This window comes from Pteropus alecto, unplaced genomic scaffold (genome assembly GCF_000325575.1).
Source record: "Pteropus alecto unplaced genomic scaffold, ASM32557v1 scaffold146, whole genome shotgun sequence".
In the NCBI taxonomy this organism is placed as follows: Eukaryota; Metazoa; Chordata; class Mammalia; order Chiroptera; family Pteropodidae; genus Pteropus; species Pteropus alecto.
Genome location: NW_006442107.1, coordinates 13,781,759 through 13,800,979, shown reverse-complemented (window position 1 = coordinate 13,800,979; position 19,221 = coordinate 13,781,759). Strand labels below are relative to the sequence as shown.

The following is a 19,221-nucleotide window of genomic DNA, read 5'->3' as shown; positions in this document are numbered from 1 at the left end:
TCTTTCCATTCCAGTTTCTACCATCTAAATTTGGAGTTCTTGGCACCTCTGTTTTTGACTTTTTGATCTTCTTGAAATGTAGATATTCTGGACATTCTGCTGCTTAAAACTTTTTAAAGCCAACCCTCATCCTTGCCTTCAGGCCACCTCCGTGCCCCTTGGACCAGTGTACAAGTACCTCCTTCTGCCAACCAGTGTCCTCTCGTCGCTCCTGTGCCCATCCCTCAGCCTTCGGTGGCCTCCCCACCTCCTGCCTCCTATGCTGTTCAAGCTTTCTCTTGTCAAGAAGCATTTCAAACTAGACTTAAAGAAGATAGCTACTTCTTTAAGTCTATTTCATTTTCTCCCCACTGGGGTGAGAGGTACTGGAGGAATCAGAATATGTGTACACATGCCTTTTATTTCTTGAGATTATATCCTTCAGAAACCTCTTTCTGTAAACCACATACTTTGTCTTTTCTTGCTGTTGTGTATATTTCTGAGCCAGCAAGAGGTTGTTAAGAGAGGAAGAAGAAAAATAGGAAACTTTTGATGACATTCCCTCTCCAGATGTTTGGAAAACAATTAAGACACTCAGCAAACGAACTACCTTAGAGAAGATTATAACGTTGGCCTTAATTTCTTTTACCAACTTTCCATTTTCTTGAAATGCATCTAATCAACTATTACAACTGTCTTAAAAACCTTTTTTGGTTTAGAGAGGTGTTTTTTTTTTTTTTTTTTGGTAATTAATGGTTACTAGTAATCCAAGAAATTTACGTTGAAAAAAGGTTACTTTTAACAAAAAGGAAAAGCTTTAGGCATGTTAATACATATAATTATAATTATTATAAGATGCAATTCTATTCTTTGGTTTTCCCACCAAAAATGAGACTTGTCAGTTTCCACCCCAGTGATTTGCTGGCACTTGCTTCTGTAGGCGGGTTGTCATTTGGAATTGGAAAATGCCGTACCTTCAGTCCATTTAGACAAACACCCACATCTGATCAGGTTCCAGGTGGTCGTGGTGGCTCTCGCAGAGTGTAAATGGTCATAGCAACTTCACGTTTTCATGCACTCTGAGAAGGTGATTAGCATTTGTAATATTTGTTGCAAGTGAAGACTTGAGAGACAGAAAGATTGAAGGAAATGCTTTATCCTCTGCTACAGTTTTTCAGAAAGCACCCATGTTGCTTTTGCAAAAACAGTTTGAAAATATTCCACTTTAGTCTGAATGCTTTGTGTGCGTGAATGAGACTGTGCAAGGTTTGGAAGTACCACTGTGAAACTGAGGTAACAGGAATTTAGGTTTAGGATGGAAAAAGTTTGCGAGAAAGACGTGCAGCAAAGCGTTTCTTTTTGCTGCCTGGTTCTTAGTGTCTGACACAAGTGAGACCCTTTTGTCAGAATCAGCATTCTCTTTTAACTGGGAATTTTCATAAATAGGACTAAAACAAGGGTCTGGCAGGAAATTCTCAGTGTTAGTGAGGAGGGAAGGGGTAGAAAAATGTAGGACTCTAAGAAGAATTTACAATGTTAAAATTAAGATTTATTATGATAGGTCTGGCCATAAACATTAAAATTCTAACCATATCAAATTCAAGGAAAATGTGAAATAACACTGGGTGCAGTAAAAGGAATTTAAAAATAATTATAATTTGCTGTCTTCTCAGTCATGAGTACTTTGGAATCTGACTTTCTAGCTGTGCAGTCGTAAGGAATTATTATTCTTCTCTAAATATTTGGACTTGCTCTGTTGTTGACTGTCCCCCCTTCGGTTCAAGTGGAGGCCTCCTGGGCAGCTGGTGGCTGGGGCAGCTGTGGTGACCCAACTCAAGTGTGCCCCTCCCATGGATGGAGCTCCCAATTTAGCTGTTGGGTTTGAGCACACAATGCCAGAGCACAGCAATCCGAGCTCTTGCTTTCTGTTTAAATAAAAAGGCAGATGCTTCACACATGTTTTCACGAATTGACATAAACCATGGAAGGAAAGAATGCTGATACTCAATAGTTACCCTGTAGTGGCTTGTTCCTTGTAATTTTTAGATTTACTGTAAGAGCAAATGCTGAAAGCAAACCTGTATCTGTGTTGACATTGGATTAGGAGTAACCCATGCTCTTTAAGTGTCCAAGTAATGGGTGAATGGGACATCTATAAATAGTGAGTTAGTGTGTCTGATAGACCTCAGGCCAGCATTGCTCCATGTGGCTGGGGAGGAACATGGCCAAGGGGAAGAGGGTGTGCTCTGTTTCACCTTTCATTCCAAATTCAGTAGGGCAGATGCTCGAGTCATGAAGATAGCTTGCTGAGGATTGTTAGCTCTGGAACATAGGACACTGGGCAGGCCTAAAAATAGGGCTGAGAATGGCTTTGCCCCTTTTCTTGAAGAAGACATTGGCCAACATGACTTTCGGAGGTGTCAGAAGACTCCCAGTGGTCTATCATGTTAAATTACACTTGATGAACTCTTCTCTCCCTTCCTGGGCTCACTATTTCATGACGCTGAGTTTCTCTTTGAATGTAAAGGGTGGAAAGAGAGGATGTGGGCCCTGAGCATTCCTTACAGTTGTTGTGGATTTATACTGATCCGTCTGCACCTTTTGGTCCCAAGTGACAGTGCCAGGCATATGTCCGTGTTGAATTAATTGATGGTGCACACTTGTAAGCAGACTGGCTACAATTTGAGGGTGTAGTCTGTGGCTGTCAAATACAGTCAAGAGTCATGGGGACTGAGATTTATAGCCTGAGAGTCACAAACCAGCTGCGAATACTTAGGGAATTGATGGTACATCATGCACCAATCTAGAATCTCATCTCTTGCTTTCCACCTGGTGTGGTACTTCCCCTTCCAGCGTGATTGAACTTGTAAGTACCAGTCTACTCACACATGATGGAGTGCCAGTGCCTGTGTGCACTGCCTCAGGAGGGTGGCTGCATGGGGTCTGAGTGTGAGGCTGAGAGCAGATCTGTTAAATAAATAAGCTCACAGTCAGTTTTACCTGTGGCTGGTTTCATCATAAGCCCTTAGTTGATACTGGCTAAAAATTTGGTGTTAAATATTTCTCACCCCCCACATTTCAGGGTTTTTAAAAAAGCAGTGTTTCCCTAATGTAAGAACCATTTTCTGGGACTGGGTCAGGCAAGACCCCTAGCATTTGGCTGGTGTCCTTTAGCTTATCTGTGATTAGCTTGGATGCTGGATAAATTCTTTTCCTATTTCAGCAGCTTTGTGATTGTTGAGATCTATCAGGTAGCAGTTCAGGATAAGTAGGAAGCCATACAGTTTGAGTCATGTAAACAGTAAGTGGAGACATGTCTTGCTAGTCTTTTCTTTCAGCTGATGACACATAGTAGTACTGGTGTTTTGATGTTTATCACTGTCTCTGTCACTCCCACCCTTTCCTTACCCAAAAGACAAATGGTGAGGTTAAATATGGCCGTGACTCAGCCAAAACTCAGCCAAAGCCCAGTAGAGGCCATCAGGAAAGACAAAGTCACCGTCATACGTCTTGTTAGAATTGGCATGCAGGCCCTTCAACTGTTCTTGGTTTTCTCTAAGGTTTTTATTAGCTAATTACCAGAATGTATTCTGGTAATAAGATAATAAAGTACTCCTGGGCATGTTTCAAAACATAAAATATTTTTTTAAAATGAAAATATAGATTAGGTTGACTTGCCATGTGACATTTATATGTGAGGAGATACACACAAGGGAACTAAGTCCAACTTTTATGCTTAGATAATGAAAGATGCTTTTAAATTCTTAAATACTTATTCAAGCAGTAACCAAATGAGGGAGTTGGATAGCTTCTTTTGTAAGACTTTTCTCATTTTGCAAAGTCAGTTGGCCCTGAAAATTCATTTCAGTTGAACCAAGAGTTTGTGAAGTTGTTATTTCAAAGATCTTAAACTTTGTAACCTAAAGCAAGACTGAGATTATATATAATTACTTTTTTGCATGGGTTAAATTTTAGCATAAGGAATACAATAAGTAAAGTGGTGACCGATTTAATTTTTTTCTCCCTTTAGAAAATATTTCAGAGCACTATATGTGATATGTACTATTGAAAACATATAAATGTGCCTCTGAGTCCAGTGGGGTTGCTGGCAGATCTTTTGTAATAATTCTCCAGAATCAGCAGTCGACAAGAACACAACAATGACATGCCATCTTGATGTCCAGCCAGGGTTGCCATGAATGTTGTTGGTGGTTTTGGGTCATGAGCCAGTTCCACGGGTCAGCAGGGCCATGCTGGTTCCTGAGTGGTAGCACCTGAGTGGGCAGGTGGTCTGTGGTTGGGGAGGGGTGTGCTACCTGAAGAAAGAGAACTACAAAGGAGACAGCATAGAAATGGGTGGGGAGACTGTGGGCCAAAACAGAGACAGGAAGAGCAGGGGCCCCATGAATCTCGGTACACCCCAAAGCCTCCTCCCTAGATTTGTGTATAACCATCATTTTTGGAGTGGGCATGATATTTCAACAAGATATATGAGTTTTATTCTAATTTTTAAAAGTTTTATAATTAAACTATATACATATATTTTGAAAAAATGGCACGTTCACATGGCTTCAACTTTTTGAAAAGTATAGAATGATATATGGTAAAATTCCCACACTCTTACCTGTGTTCTTAGTCCCATCCCCCAAACACACCAATTCACCACACATAATCAGTGTTATTAAATCCCAGTGTTTTTATGCATGAAGAAAAATGTATAATTTACCACCTTTTTAAAATTAAAAAGGTAATATATCAAATACACTGTGTTTTTTCACTTACTATTTCTTTTCATATTAGTAAAGAATTTTCTATTTCTTTTTAACAGCTGCACAATATTCCATTCTATGTATGTACGAGCCTTTATTTAATCTTTCTCCTATTGCCGTCTATTCTTGACCATTATAAACAAAGCTGCAATGTATACCTTCATACTTATACCATTTTGCACACATGTAAGTTTATCTGTAGGATAAATTCCAGGAGGTGGGATTGCTGGGTCAAATGGTCTGTGCACTTAACATTTTTGATAGACATTGCCAATTGCCTTCCATAGGACTGTTGTCATTTCCTTACCCACCAGCAATTTAAAGGTGACCAATGCAAAAATGTTGGAATATCTCTTGGAGCATCAAATATTAATGCAAAAAGCATATTCTATGTGCAGAGCTGAAAGCATTGTCAAGGATGAACAGCAGTGCTTATCAACAGTTCAGGGGACCCACTGAGTCTTGGCTTCGTGTAAGCCAGGCCCTCTCTGGACAGTAGTGCTTGTTGTACACTGCCCAAGGACCCCCACCCCCTGGAGTGTGAGCAGGCCTGGGATCCCGCTCCTCAACTTCTAGGCTGCCCAGAGGGGTACCCAGCAGCAGCCCTGGCTGAAAAAGCCTTTGAGAAACAAAGAGGATCCAATTTAGATTAGAAAACATAGTGTCCTCGAGTAAGTAAGCTTTTGATAAATTAAATCTGATTGAATTAAACACCGACTGAAGCTGTTTATCAGATGTGTAGGAAGGGTGGATCAGGGAGATGAACAATCTGCTTACATTTTTAGTGTTTGACATTGAGCAGAAAAGTTAACATTTCCATCATTTTAACATGAGACGGGAAACCACTAAACAGAGGTTGGTAGGCTAGGAAATTCAGTTCAGGGAGCCTTCCCGGGTTTCCCACTGCCCCAGCATCCCCGCCATTCTTTGCTTCAGAGTCAGCCTCCTGGGAGTTTACTGTACACATGCCCCCCTCTCAGACCCTCTGCCTGCTTCTTTACCTCCTAATGCTTTGTGTCCAAATTTTCAATCTGCTATGAATTTTAAAATTAATAAATTTTTTTCTGATAATAAAAGCAATACCGACTTACGATGGTTTGACTTAAGATTTTTCGACTTTATGATGGGGCAAAAGTGATATGCACTCAGTAGAAAGCGGCTAGGTTAAGCTGGGATGTTCAGTAGGTTAAGTGTGTTAAATATTTTTTTGACTTATATTTTCAATTTATGATGGTTTATCAGGACATAACCCTGTCATAAGTTGAGGAGCATTTATGACAGAAAATTTTCAATATTTATGATTTAAAGCTGTGATTACAGTTTTGCAATATTGCTAGAGATTAGATTGGGTTACAATAAGGAACGGGCAGGTGTACAAAGGAGGTTGGAAATTGGGTGAATTGAATTTGTGCGAAGTTCTCAAAGTATGTGGAACAGCTGAAATCATCTCAACCATTTTTGACCACTGGGAAAGTGTAAAGAGAAAGCAATCTAACAGCATTTTACCAGAGTGAATCTGATGAGAATTCCTGAACACATAGTGGGAATAGAATGATGGTAAATGCTAAGAATGTGATCGGGGTCACCAATCACACAAAGGGGCTGATTTGGAAAAACTCTGCTGTCAATTCAATGCATCAAGTCATATTGCCTTATAATAATGGATAATATTAGGAATACCTTGAGGCCCCAGGGAATGGCTTTGAGCAGAGGCTCTGTGACAGCATCAGGCACTTCTCAAGATGAAAGAAGCACCAAAATGATTGCAGGCTCATATATAAATGCAATACACACATAGGTTTTTATTAACAGTTGGTATAGAATGAATACAGTGATATAGAATAATACATTACAAAATTAAACAAAACTTCCATCCTCAGTTTCCCTTACCCTGCTATAGTATCTCACAGCAATTTTCACTTTATACACTAAGTTCCGTATAACACTTATTTTGAAAACATCTATTTGTTCCAACACGATCAGCATATTAGGGAACAATTTGAGCATAACATGGGTTTCACATTTGCTTATATGCAATTCTCTTTGCAAAAGCAGTAGATGAATGCAGAACATTGCACCCAGCTGAGCCAAGCCACCTGGGAATATACAAAATGCACACATGCGCACACTTCAAACATCAGCCATCTGACTCCTTAATATCTTGTTTTATGAGGTACTCTGTCTGCATGTGGTGTTACAACTCTCTCTCTCCCATTTCCAGTAATCCTCCTTTCACTCCGCGATTAGCTCACAGGCTGTACTCCTTTTGATACCCACTTCTACAAGCACGTTTTTTCCTTAGTCCAGTACCATATTGATTGTAGTATTTATGTGTTTCTTAAGCACTCGGTATGTATAAAATTGTGCTACAATTTTTATTAGGATTCTTTCTCCCTGCTCCACCCCCAATATGCCTTTTGGTTTTTAGTATTTGATTTTTTTCATAGCACGGTGATGTTTAGGAACGTGCATATGATGTTATAGCAGAACTGACTGCATTAGTACAATTGTCTTATTATATTTATTGTTAATTGTCCTGTCTCTCTGTGCTCTTCTTCCCCCCATGTCATTTCATGGGGGTTAGGATCTTTGATCATTTGTTCACTGTTGTGTCCCCAGCACCTTCTCAATGTGTGGAATAGAGCAGAGGCTCAATAAATATTTGTTGAATGAATGAATCATCAGATCTTTTACTGGAAACTGCATTCTAGCCACATTCTGTTGCAAATTAATGGTTCTATTAACAAAAGAATTATTACAGTTGAGGGATATAATATAGCTGTTGAGTATAGCTGTTTGACAAACACGTCTGGCTCTATGGCTGACATAGCTTGTCAAGGGAAAGCAGGAATAGAAATGTGGGATACAGGTCATATAACTTTTTAGTAATCATTCTAACAATATATTCAAAGTCAACTAAACTTAGAACAATCAGAGTGATAGCAAATGTGGCCAGACCCACGAAATGGGTTATGTTTATGTAGCAAAAATAGTGAAAAAAGAGGAGATCCTACCGATGGTGTTTGACTCCGAAAGAATTTAATAAATGAAAAAAGAATGTTGTTTTAATTCAGAAAGATATTTTTGATCAGTGTTATGAAGAACCCAAGTTTTTTTAAAACTGAAATTCTAAAGTCATTGTATCGTTGCTTCAGCACTCATCATGTATATTTAAAATATGTATATGGTTAGTGCTCAGTAAATGAAGGCATGGGTTGAGTGTACATGTGACACTGTTAACTAGATTGTAGATGTGTGTGTATACGCACACATTACGTATATACATACAATTTTGTTCTGACAGGAAGCAGTGGATGTGCATTACTTCATCTCACCCTCACAGCAGGCCTACAGGGTGCCATTACTTTTCTCACCTTTCAGGTGAGGAAAATGAGGCCCAGGGAGGCTAAGTAACTTAGTGAGAATGATGCAGCTAGTGAGTGGTGGATCTGGGCTTTTGGTGTTTTGGATGCAGAACCCATACCTCTATGCAATGAGGGCTTTCCATAGGTCCTGGTGATTCCAGTTGAGAAAACTTGCCTCTTAGCCTCCAGGAGGAGGAGATGGAGATGTAAGTAACAAAATAATAGCATGATTGGTACCCAAGTAAGCAGAGCATAAGGAGGTATGAGAGTGAGGATGGAGGTGGGGGAAGCAGGTACTTAACCGCTTCATGTGGTGGGCTCTCCATCCATAGACTAGGTGCTTTGGAAGATGCTCTTTACATAGAAAGGAGCCAAAAATACCTAAAGAAGCAGAAAGCATAGATGTGTCCAAGAAGGAAGGAAATGACATTTATTTGATTCCTACCTCATTCTCAGTGCTGGGCTAGTTGCTTTTTATACATTATATTGGTAACTAATTATTTTGCGTCTGGATTTTGTGGTAATAACTGTTACTATTTTTTTTTTTTGGTCTTATTTAATCTTTACAAACCTTCAAAGTTGGTTCTCTTATTATCTTCATTTTCTGTAAAACTCGAAGAATGTGCCCCAAATCACACAGTAAGTGGCTTTGTTTAGCACTCACCCACCAAACAGTGAGGTAGGAATTATTTTTAGAAATGAGGACACACAGCAAGGAAGTAGCACAGTTAAGATTTGAACTCAGATCTGTCTTCGTAGCCTTTACTTTCCCTTTATAAATATGGTACATGTTGAGTTGAGGTGTGTTTCTAGAAAAAAATATGAGAGAAGATTTGAGACAGAAGTGATTAAGTTCCTACAAAGCTTAATAAATATAAATGTGTACTTAGCATGATGGTGATCTTATATTTAGAAGAAAAACAATTATTAAGTTGTCATTGTTTATAGAGGTGTGATTTAAGATATGGTAACTATGAGACAAGGGTGATCATATTGCCAGCAGAGGGATTTATCTCAAAACCAGATCTGATTATGTCTCTTTCCTGAAAAACACAACACAAAACAATTTTTCTGATTCCCATTGTCTGCAGAGTACAATTCTTGGCATGTCCCTTGTCGTGATCAGTTTCTTGCTGCCTGCCCAGGCAACCCATACAGGTGTTCCTCTCACCAGCCCTGAATGCTCCCTGTGTGTTTTCATATATTAATGTAGTTAATGCTCTTCTCTCTTCCCAAAGGTACCACCTTTTTCTTTCTTGCAAAATTTAGTTCAAGGTTTATTACCTTGAGGATGACTTCTCCAAATCCGTCAGGCAAAATTTAGTTGTTTCATTTTATGTTACCCAGATCTTTGTTGATTCCAGTCTCAGGAATTTAGTACACTGGTTTGCAATCAATGGCTGACTCCCCAGATGGTTCAAGGATTCTCATGGATCAAGGCTATCTCTTATCTATGTTCATGTTCCTTGTGCCTGGCCCAGAGCCTGGTCTGGAATGGGTAGGTGAATGAATGGATAAATGAGTGGATAAAGGATTTGAATTAACCGAAAAAAGTTAATTAAGCATGCTAAATTAATTAAGGGACCACATGCTAACATTACTTGAACTCAAGATATACCATGCTGATACATGAAGCTTGGCTTAGGAAGTGGCACCTTACGAAGGGTTTTGAGGTCCAATTAGAAATTGAAGATTGATTTTCCCCAGAAGTCCCTGCCACCAAGAAGTCTGACAAACTAGCATGGCAAGCAGTGGCTAGAGTATACAAAAATTGGTAGTGTTTCTATACACTACCAATGAATTTTCTGCAAAAGAAATTAAAAAATTGATTCCATTTACAACAGCATCAAAAACAATAAAATACTTAGGAATAAATTTAACCAAGGAGATGGATGATCTGTATTCTGAAAACTGCAAGAGACGGATGAAAGAAATCAAAGAACATACAAGTAAATGAAAAGACAATCTATGTAAGTGGATTGGAATTATTAAATTGTTAATATTGTAAAGGTGTCAATATTACCAAAAGCCACCTATAGATTCAGTGCAGTTCTTATCAAGATTCCAATGGCATTTTGAAAAAAATAGAAAAAACACTCCTCAAATTTATATGGAACCACAAAGAACCTTAATAGTCAAAGCAATCTTGAGAAAGAAGAAAGCGGGAGGCATCACACTTCCTGATACCATGCTATACTGTAAAGCTATAGTCATCAAAACAGTATGGTACTGGCATGAAAACAGACAAATGGACCAGTGGAACAGAACTGAGAGCCTAGAAATAAACCCATGCATATATGGTCAACTAGTATTTGACAAGAAAGCCAAGAATACTCGATGGAGGAAAGAGAGTCTATCTCTTCAATAAATGGTGTTGGGAGGACAGGATATTCGCGTGTAAAAGAATGAAACTTGACTTCTGTCTTATTCCACTCACAAAATTTAACTCAAAATGGATTAAAGACTTAAATATAAGACATGAAACCATGAAACTCCTAGAAGAAAACATAGGGAAAATGCTCCCTGTACGTCTCAGGAATAATTTTTTAGAGTGTAAATATAAGCTGCTTACTCTGCCGTGAGAAGCAATGCTGTGAGGCATAGGGCTTCTTCAGGGTGTCACATGTATCTGCTGTGTCTCTTTGTTGGCAGGGGAGTGACACCTTGCATAGTGTTAATTGCTACCAATCTTAAAAGATTAGCAGACTTCAGTGGGAAAAGGGAGCTGAAGAACTAAGTAGACTTATAACTAATAATTCAGAGGCCCAGCCATAAGGGATGAAGAAGACATCTAGTTTTCTATGGCAGGCTCCAGGGGGAGCCACAAAAGGACTCAGTTCTTATATACGACTAAAATGTTACAGAGCGGCTACCATATTCTCTTTTTACTTTGAAGCAGTTATCTGTTATATCTGTTACAGATGACGCTCATTTCTTTGCTATGGGGAAAAGTATGGCTTTCAAAAATGTCTACCTTTTGTTTGTTAACATAGATTAAGGCATTTTTAGGATTGGAGAAATAATCAGGGTGTCAAGGTGAGGAGTCCAAGGCTTGACAGGAGAGGAACACCACACAGAGGGCAGGCAGGAGAGCACAGCAGAACTGAGGGTGGAGGAAGCAGCCAGTGGAGGCACTGCTTAGGGGACAGGGCTCTCCTCTTCCCTGGAACATCCAGAAGGTAGCACGACACTGCCCACACTGGGGAGGAAACCTGCTGCTTTGCAGCAAGAAAAAGTAAGAAGTAGGCTCTATAAAGAGCTGACAGGCTAGCAGACTTGTTTGTCTTATTCATATGATGGGGTGATAAACTTACTGATGCAAATGGGTGTTTTTTGCCTCATGGAAACACCAGATCTCTGGTTATTTCCAGAGACCTTGAGGTTCAGAGTGTGAAGCTGAAAGACCTCAGAACAAGGAAATACTTTCATCTCTTCATGCAATCAAAAGATCTTTATCTGAAAGAGAACAAAGATATGGGACTTTGACAGCTCATTGGCATTGATCTAAATTACAGGTTATTTCATTGTGAATGATGTCCATTTGCCAAACACTAGGGTTGAGCAAATTAGCCAGTTTTTCAAAGTGGGACATAAGGTTAACATGTTTGTTTCCTAGAATCTGACAACAATCTCTAATGGAATCTATACCACCAAGTCCATAGTAAATCATCAGTAATTTTTTATTGAATTAAGAGTAAAATTTTGGGGCAAATTAATAAATATAATATGAGCATTTCTAAATGGTTACAGAATTACTAGGAATCAGTGTTGGTTAGTGTTAAGTGAATACTGCTAAATCAGCCTCAGGTCGGAGATAGCATTGGCCTGGTAGGTCTTATTTTGGGAATAGATTTGGTAAGGATTCAGGTAATATCCTTGTGAGTAGATGTTACTATTAGTTAGATGAAATCACCATTTGTTTAAAAATAATCTTTTTTATGAGTCTTATATGACCCACTGGATGCCATAGGCTGTCATGTCTTTATTAAAGAAAAAAATCAATGCTTTGTACCTTTAAAAAAAAACAACCAAATTGCCAGTTATAAAAATAGTTACGTGAATGTTGTATACAGCATAGGGTATTTAGTCAATAATATTGTAATAACCATGGATGGCGTCAGATGGGCACTGGTCTTATCAAAGGGATCCCTTCATAAGATATATAAATGTTAATCACTCTTGTACACCTGAAACCAATATAATATTGTATGTCAACTGTAATTGAAAAATAAATTAATGTCCTATATCTGAGGACATATTCAAAATAATTTCAAGTGACAGAAAGCTGATAGGAGTACTTAATATGTTATATGATAAAGCTGACATCCCAAGGTTGAAATCAACTAAGGAGGTGAAATGTAATTGAAATAAATGTCTTGCCTCGGGTTAAAAATTTCATTACAGGAGTATAGAAAGAAACCGCAAAAACAGCACTTCTATAAAAGATGACCTGTATGTTTTAGTTGACTATGTTTACAGAATATAAAACTTTATAGGATGAGATGGCCTATAAAGCTTTATATTCTGTTAAAGGGATACAGAGGCACCAGATGTAATGCTCTGTAAGGAGCATCGTAGGAGGGTTCCTGACTCTTTGGAGGGTGTTTGGCTGGAGGGCTTTTGGGCAGCTGGGCCTGGAAACCTGGCAGGATCGTGCACAGTGTCTTCCTGGAGGTCAGGTCTGTCCTGGGGGAGGAGTAGGCCTGTTCTGGGTGGCTCCAGAAGGCAAGCTACCTCTACTACCTTGGTGGATAGAGGTTACTGGTGGACAGATTGGATACTAGATTGAGCAAGCTTGATGGCTGGGTTAGGGTGTGTCTTTAGTGGGTGGAGAGTAGAATGTGGTGCCCTCTGAGGTTCCTTCTAAATCTTAGATTCTGCAGTACTGGACAATCTACATTTTGTTTTAATTTCAGAGCCACTAACATATGGTTTAGAGATGGGTTTATCATTATAATTTGTGTCATGTAATACTATAAAAGGAAACTGTGATATGACTGTCCTTTAAGTGGGAGGGATCAAGGAAGTTTCCAGAGAAGCAACAGAAACCAAGACCGTTTTGCAGAGAGCAAGTTTTGTTGAATGTAATTGTGATGATAAAATAAACTTGTTAGGTGGAAAAATATACGGGGACTAGAGAGAGTGCAGGGAGCGTGCAGCATGCAGAGCGTGTCCTCAGGAAGGCTTTTTGTGTCTAGTCAGTAAAGGTTGACTCCATTTGATAATCCTGAAGATTTTTCAAAATCCTTTTTCCTTTTGGTGATTCTTCTTGAGCATTTCCGCTTTCCAGTAATCATAGCTTTTATTTACCAAGAAACCCTTGCTTCTCGGGGAGCTGTGTTTTTCAGAGCGGTTATTACAGCTGGCATGGTGGCCAGAGACCATCAGGGCCAAGGCTGTCCTGGAGATTTTCTGCAGAAAGAGACCTTGATTACTCTTTATTTTTGCTCATGTTGTTTTACTCTCATCTGTAATTTAAAATCCACTATACAAAGAGTCTACAGAGCGCCAGCTGGATGCTAGTTTAAAGACTTTCTTCTTTTCTTTATTTTTTAAATTTTAAATAAGACTGTCAGTTTTGATGTTTGCTGTTTAGAAATTGATGAAATGTATCTTTTGGTTTCCTTAACTTCGGTGGATGGAGAGGTTGAAAACAAAATCACCAGTTTAAGATTTCTGTTAAAGGTCTTTTTTTCTTAGAAAAGGGGCAGGGATATGTTTGCCAACTTCATCTTACGTAGATGAGGGAAGGACCAGTGGGTTTCTGGAATTAGTGCTCTGATTATAGCCTGGGAAGTTGTGATCTCAGGGGACCTTTGAGTGTGTACTGGGTACCCGGCTCAGCCTGTCCTTCTCTGGGCATGTGGGGGTCACACGTGGAAGGGAGGAAGGCTGGCAGGCAGAACCAAGACAGTGCTTACACTCATGTCAACCACAGAAAGCAGTAAATGGCACCTTCTTGCTGCTTTTGAAAAGCAGATGTTTAACTTGTATATAATAATGGCTGTGTCTTGACTTTTGTTCACTGCTCTTTGTCACTTTTTCTGGACTGTATTTTTTGGCGGGGAGGCATTTTTTTTTTTTTTTTTGATGGTAGCTTTTCTTTTTGGATTTGTAATTCTCTGCCTTTTCAGTTTAGATTACAGTCTTATATTTCTCTTTTCCATTCTCTTTAATTGTTCAAATGTCTTAATGTCTTAGACCCACACAGTGACTCTTGAACAAAATCGTTTGTACCTCCCAAACTTAATAGGACACTGTGAGATGGACATTCTCAAACTTCGCTCTTGCTTTGGAAGTATAGTTCGTTCAGAAAAGTGATTAAGCAACATTTATTTAGCTATTATTTATTAATTTAGAAAATACCTTTACAAATTGATTCCCTTTGTCTCAATAATTTTAATTTCCAGAAATGAATCCTAAGGAAATGTCATAAAACACAAAACATAAACATGTTCATTTTAAAGTGTTATTTATAATAAGGAATTCTAATAATAAATATTATAAACAAACTATATGTCTAATAGTAGGGGGGTTGGTGTTATTTCTTCTTTCTATTTGTCCTCATTTTTCAGCATTTTGTTAAATGTGCTTACTTGACTTGTTCCTCCAGCTAGTGAGACACAGGATCAGATCTTTTTGTGGATGAGAGGCTAGACTAGATGGGATTTAAATTATTTTGCATGCACAGCTTGTGTAAGAAAAAAAGCTTGATTTAAAATATCTCATTGACGTCTACGGCCATGCCACCCTGAACAAGCCCGATCTCGTCTGATCTCGGAAGTTAAGCAGGTCAGGCCTGGTTAGTACTTGGATGGGAGACCACCTAGGAAGACCAGGTGCTGTAGGCATAAAAAATAAAAAATAAGAGATTATAAGATGACAAGGTCCTTGCAGTCTGTGAGGTCAACCAAAGGTTGCCTCACTTAATTTATATATATATATAGACACACACCCACACACACAAACACACACACACATTCATACATACATACATATATACATACGTACATATATTCATACATACACTGACTGTATACCCTGGGACTTCTATTCTTGGCAGTATGGAAAGTGGGAGATCCTGAAAACTCTCATCTTACAGAACACTTAGTACTGCTGTCTGTAAAATATTGAGCATCCTTTTAAATGTGTAGCAAGATAACAAGAAATCACAGGAAATCCCCAACATCCAAAAACCTTTTCATAAGTGAGAACTGTGTGAACTGATGCTAGAGCAGCCCCAGGAAAGTTGGTCAGTCTTGGCCTAAAGACACCTAGGGAGATGGGGATAGAAGACGAGACCTTAGGCCCAAGAATCCTTATTTAAAGCCAAGCCCCTCAGGACCACATCCTTGGTGAAAGAATGGGCCACAGAAAATATGCCCACCTGACTGGGGAGATGACTAGGCAGGTTACTCTCTCAGGCTTGGGGCCGGGTGTGGTGGGATTTGTCATTCCAGGCCTGCCCTCACTTGGGGTTAGGGTTTGAATTATATCACTTGTCTAGGAATCTCCAAGCTAGTAAATGTCTGATCTCAGCTTGGATGACTCTGTGTCAGCCTTGAACTCTAAGTCAAGCTGAAAGATGCTGATATAGGCCATTTAGAATCCATGTTGTCTGCAACAAAACAAAGTTAATCTACAGCAGGGCACGGCAACATTGGGCAAGAGAGACTGTGAACGTTCCTAGCCAGCAGAGGATGCTAAATGGAAAGAACAGCACAGCACTGTACTGACTGATGGGAGTTGTGTAAAAGGCCCTAGATGTATGTTTTACTTTTATTTTTATTTTTATTAAGAGTGCTCTTTTATTGTAGTTTAACATGTAATTTTTCTAAAGACTGTCATAGATCCATCCTCAACCTTGGACCCTCTGGCTTCTTTCTCAAAACGGCTTAAGTGTTTCAGCTGTGGATTTCCTCTCCCTGGGGTTGCACAGAGCAGCTGCATCACTTGCTTACTTGGCTTTCTCTTCCAGAGGACCTTGTAGGCACCTTGTCAGACCTTCGGGTCTGCCCCAGGATTTAGCAGAGAAGTATGTGAAGCTTTGAGGAAAGAATAAATGAATCCTCCATGCTCTAGGGCTGCGTTAGTGCTTGTCAGATCTTAATGTGCATGTAACTCTTCTGGGGATCTTGTTAAAAACGCAGATGATGTTTTAATAGGTTCGAGTGAGACAAAAGTTTTGTGCTTCTAACAAGCTCCCAGGTGATGCTGGTGCTGCTGGTCCAGGCTCCATACTTCGAGTAGCTAAAGATTAAACCACTAACCTTTGAAAAATAGCGGGGACATTCAGGTTCAGCCAGCCACCTGCTGTGAGGACCGGCCTCGTTGTCGTCTTCTGTTGGATGAGCGGGTTCCAGGGCATTTCAGGAAGCCTCTCCACATCCTCCCAGGGGAGAGCCTTTTCTTCCTGATGGAGGATATGGTCATTCACCTGATCTCCAGCCTTATCTAAGGAACCCCTTGTCCCCATGTGGGATAGAAAGGGCGTGAGACATTGGCCCATGTCAGTGCCCTGACCATACGCCTTGGAGTCTGCATCTGGGAAATGAGGAGACCTGCTGGATGGCCTCCAAAGCCCTCCTGGTGCTCCTGTTCTGCCACCAAGACCCCGAGGGTCACCAGGGCTGCCAGCCCCTGGGAGTGTAGGTTATCTTGGAGGCAGGAGAGGTTGAGGCCAAGTTCTGAAATTTTTGTTAATGAACCTAGGCACCTCTATAGTAGAAAAAAATCTAATCCATAATAAACTCTATTAATATCTTCCCACATATCAACATAGTTCACATACTTGTCATTTTTAAATGGCTCAGTAGTTATAGTCCCTCAGGTTGTTGGGATAAGCCATGTGTAGCCATTTCCCTGAGGCTGGCACTTGGCTCGTCTCTAGTTTTTTTCCCTTGGATTTTTAAAGTGTGGGGTTGTGACTGCTGAGATTATTTCCACCCTCCCCAAACCCCGTTATTGCCTTGGGTACTCTTTTTAAATTGAGAGCTCATGTGGTAAGGTTATTCAGTTACATGATCTAATAGCTCTGCTTTACCTTTTTTTTAAACAATGTTTTTCCCAATTGTAATAACATAATCATTTGCATGGTTATATGTTCAAGGTCAGTCTCCCCTACTTGATTCTCATTTCCAGAGGCTAGCTCCTCTTCTGTCTTTGTCATTGCGACATTCTCGGCACCTAGGACACTGCCTGGCATGTAGGAGTTCAGTCAAATAGGTTACGTGAACGAACATAGCTGGACTGAATGCATGGTCAGCTGTGTCTCCTACATCTCCACTGGCCCGCTAACATGCACTGGGTGCCTGCACAGGCCAGGCGCTGTATCATACCCTGGGGAGGTACGGAAGGGTATGCACGGACCCTGGCTTCAGATAGCTTAAGTCCAGCTGGGAGAGAGGGAGAGAAATGGCCAATTATATTTCATTGTTTGAAGTGCCATCCATGTGGAAGTGCAGGGTTCTATGAGAACATAGAGGAAGAGGACCAGACTGAGGCTGGGGGCCTATAGGAAGTCCACCTGGTGGCAGGGAGACTTGATTTGAGGTCCAGAAGGCTTCAACACATGACCTAACAGCCCTGCTGTGGGCTGGATGTCTGGTAGCTGTTGCAATGGGTAGAGCCCTGACTGGCAGCATTCTTCTCAGCTTCACGTTTGCTGGTGGACTACTTTATTTTGATTGCTAAGGTCATTGCACGGATAGTACATTGGGAAGCCAGCACTCACACAGCTGGGCCATGCAATTGCCTTTAGGTGCCTTAATTATAGATAGCACAGTCACATTTTAGATGCAGTGCTTCCCTGTGGAACAAAATGTGCCCTACTCATAGAGTTGTGGACTCATTGAATTTGGTCGAGCTAGAAGGGAACTTGCTCAAGTTATAGTGACACCTTGCATGATGGAAAAAAAAAGTCCTTTCCACCACCCCGCTGCCCAAATCAGAAAGACTAAGCCAAGTTATGCTAAGTTAGGACTTTTTACTCCAGTTCATGCGAGTCAGTGAATAAAGCTGAGGAATAGAATAATAAATTACTGATTACAGTGTTTCCTTTATGAGTCATGGTATGAAAGCGTCATTATTTTTCACAATTTAGAAATGTCATTGCCAGCGACTGGAATACTCAGCAACTTCCAGACACTGGACATCCCACGTGTCCTTGGTGCCCCCTCCCCACTCCTGTTCTCCACATCTCCTTTCCTGTTTGCTATTTCATGTAATGTGTTTGCAAGATCGTGGTTCAAACATTCTCCTTAAGTATATGGCGTTCTTTAAGCTGAAAGTAGTCTGTGGAGGCCAACAGTTGTTTTGTTTTTTTCTTTCGAAGTATATTCGCGATAATATGTTTATCATCCACAAAAATACATTTGCACATGTAGCTCAAAAGAGATAAATTTTCTGCTTTTAAAATTCCTAGAGGATTTTGTTCCTCATTTCTTAAAAATGCATTTTCTTTACTAGAGATTTTTCTTTTTACATCTACAGCACCTGGTCTTCCTAGCTGGTCTCCCATCCAAGTACTAACCAGGCTTGAGCCTGCTTAGCTTCCAAGATCAGATGAGATCAGGCACATTCAGGGTGGCATGGCTGTAGACTAGACTTTTTTTATCAGATGATTTTCTTGTGTTGACCTTTGGCTTCTTACATTGATATGCTTATTTTTCATTCAGTCTGTTTCTTTGTCTCACCTTCTATATGGTTGTACAGGAAAAATATAGGCAGCTTCCCAAGAAATGAGAGTATGATGGGAAAATTTTTGTTTTTAAATTTATTTTTATATTTTAACTTTTTATTTAAAAACATTATGGACCTTCCACCAAAATTACAAAATTAATATGTAGACCTTCTATATGCCTTTAACCCAGCTTCCCCAAATGTTAACATCTAGTTATCAATACTATAAACCATGGTACATGCATCAAAACCAGGAAATTCATACTGTATAATACTATTAACTCTCCTATACGCTTGATTCGGATTTTGTCTGTTGTCCCGCTACTGTCCCTTTTTTTTTTAAGTTCTTGGGGACTAATTTAGCATCCAGTCCAGGATCACACATTTCATCTTAGTTGTCATGTCTCCTATGTCTCATCTGGTTTGTG

At 39.8% G+C, this 19,221-nt stretch overlaps 1 protein-coding gene and 2 pseudogenes across 1 annotated transcript in view; 2 read left to right on the top strand and 1 right to left on the bottom strand.

Moving 5' to 3' along the window:
• Positions 1–19,221, top strand: part of FHOD3 (formin homology 2 domain containing 3) — a 421,374-nt gene that overhangs the window by 107,875 nt on the left and 294,278 nt on the right.
• On the top strand, positions 14,847–14,964 carry LOC112469473 (annotated as a pseudogene).
• Positions 18,596–18,714, bottom strand: LOC112469332 (annotated as a pseudogene).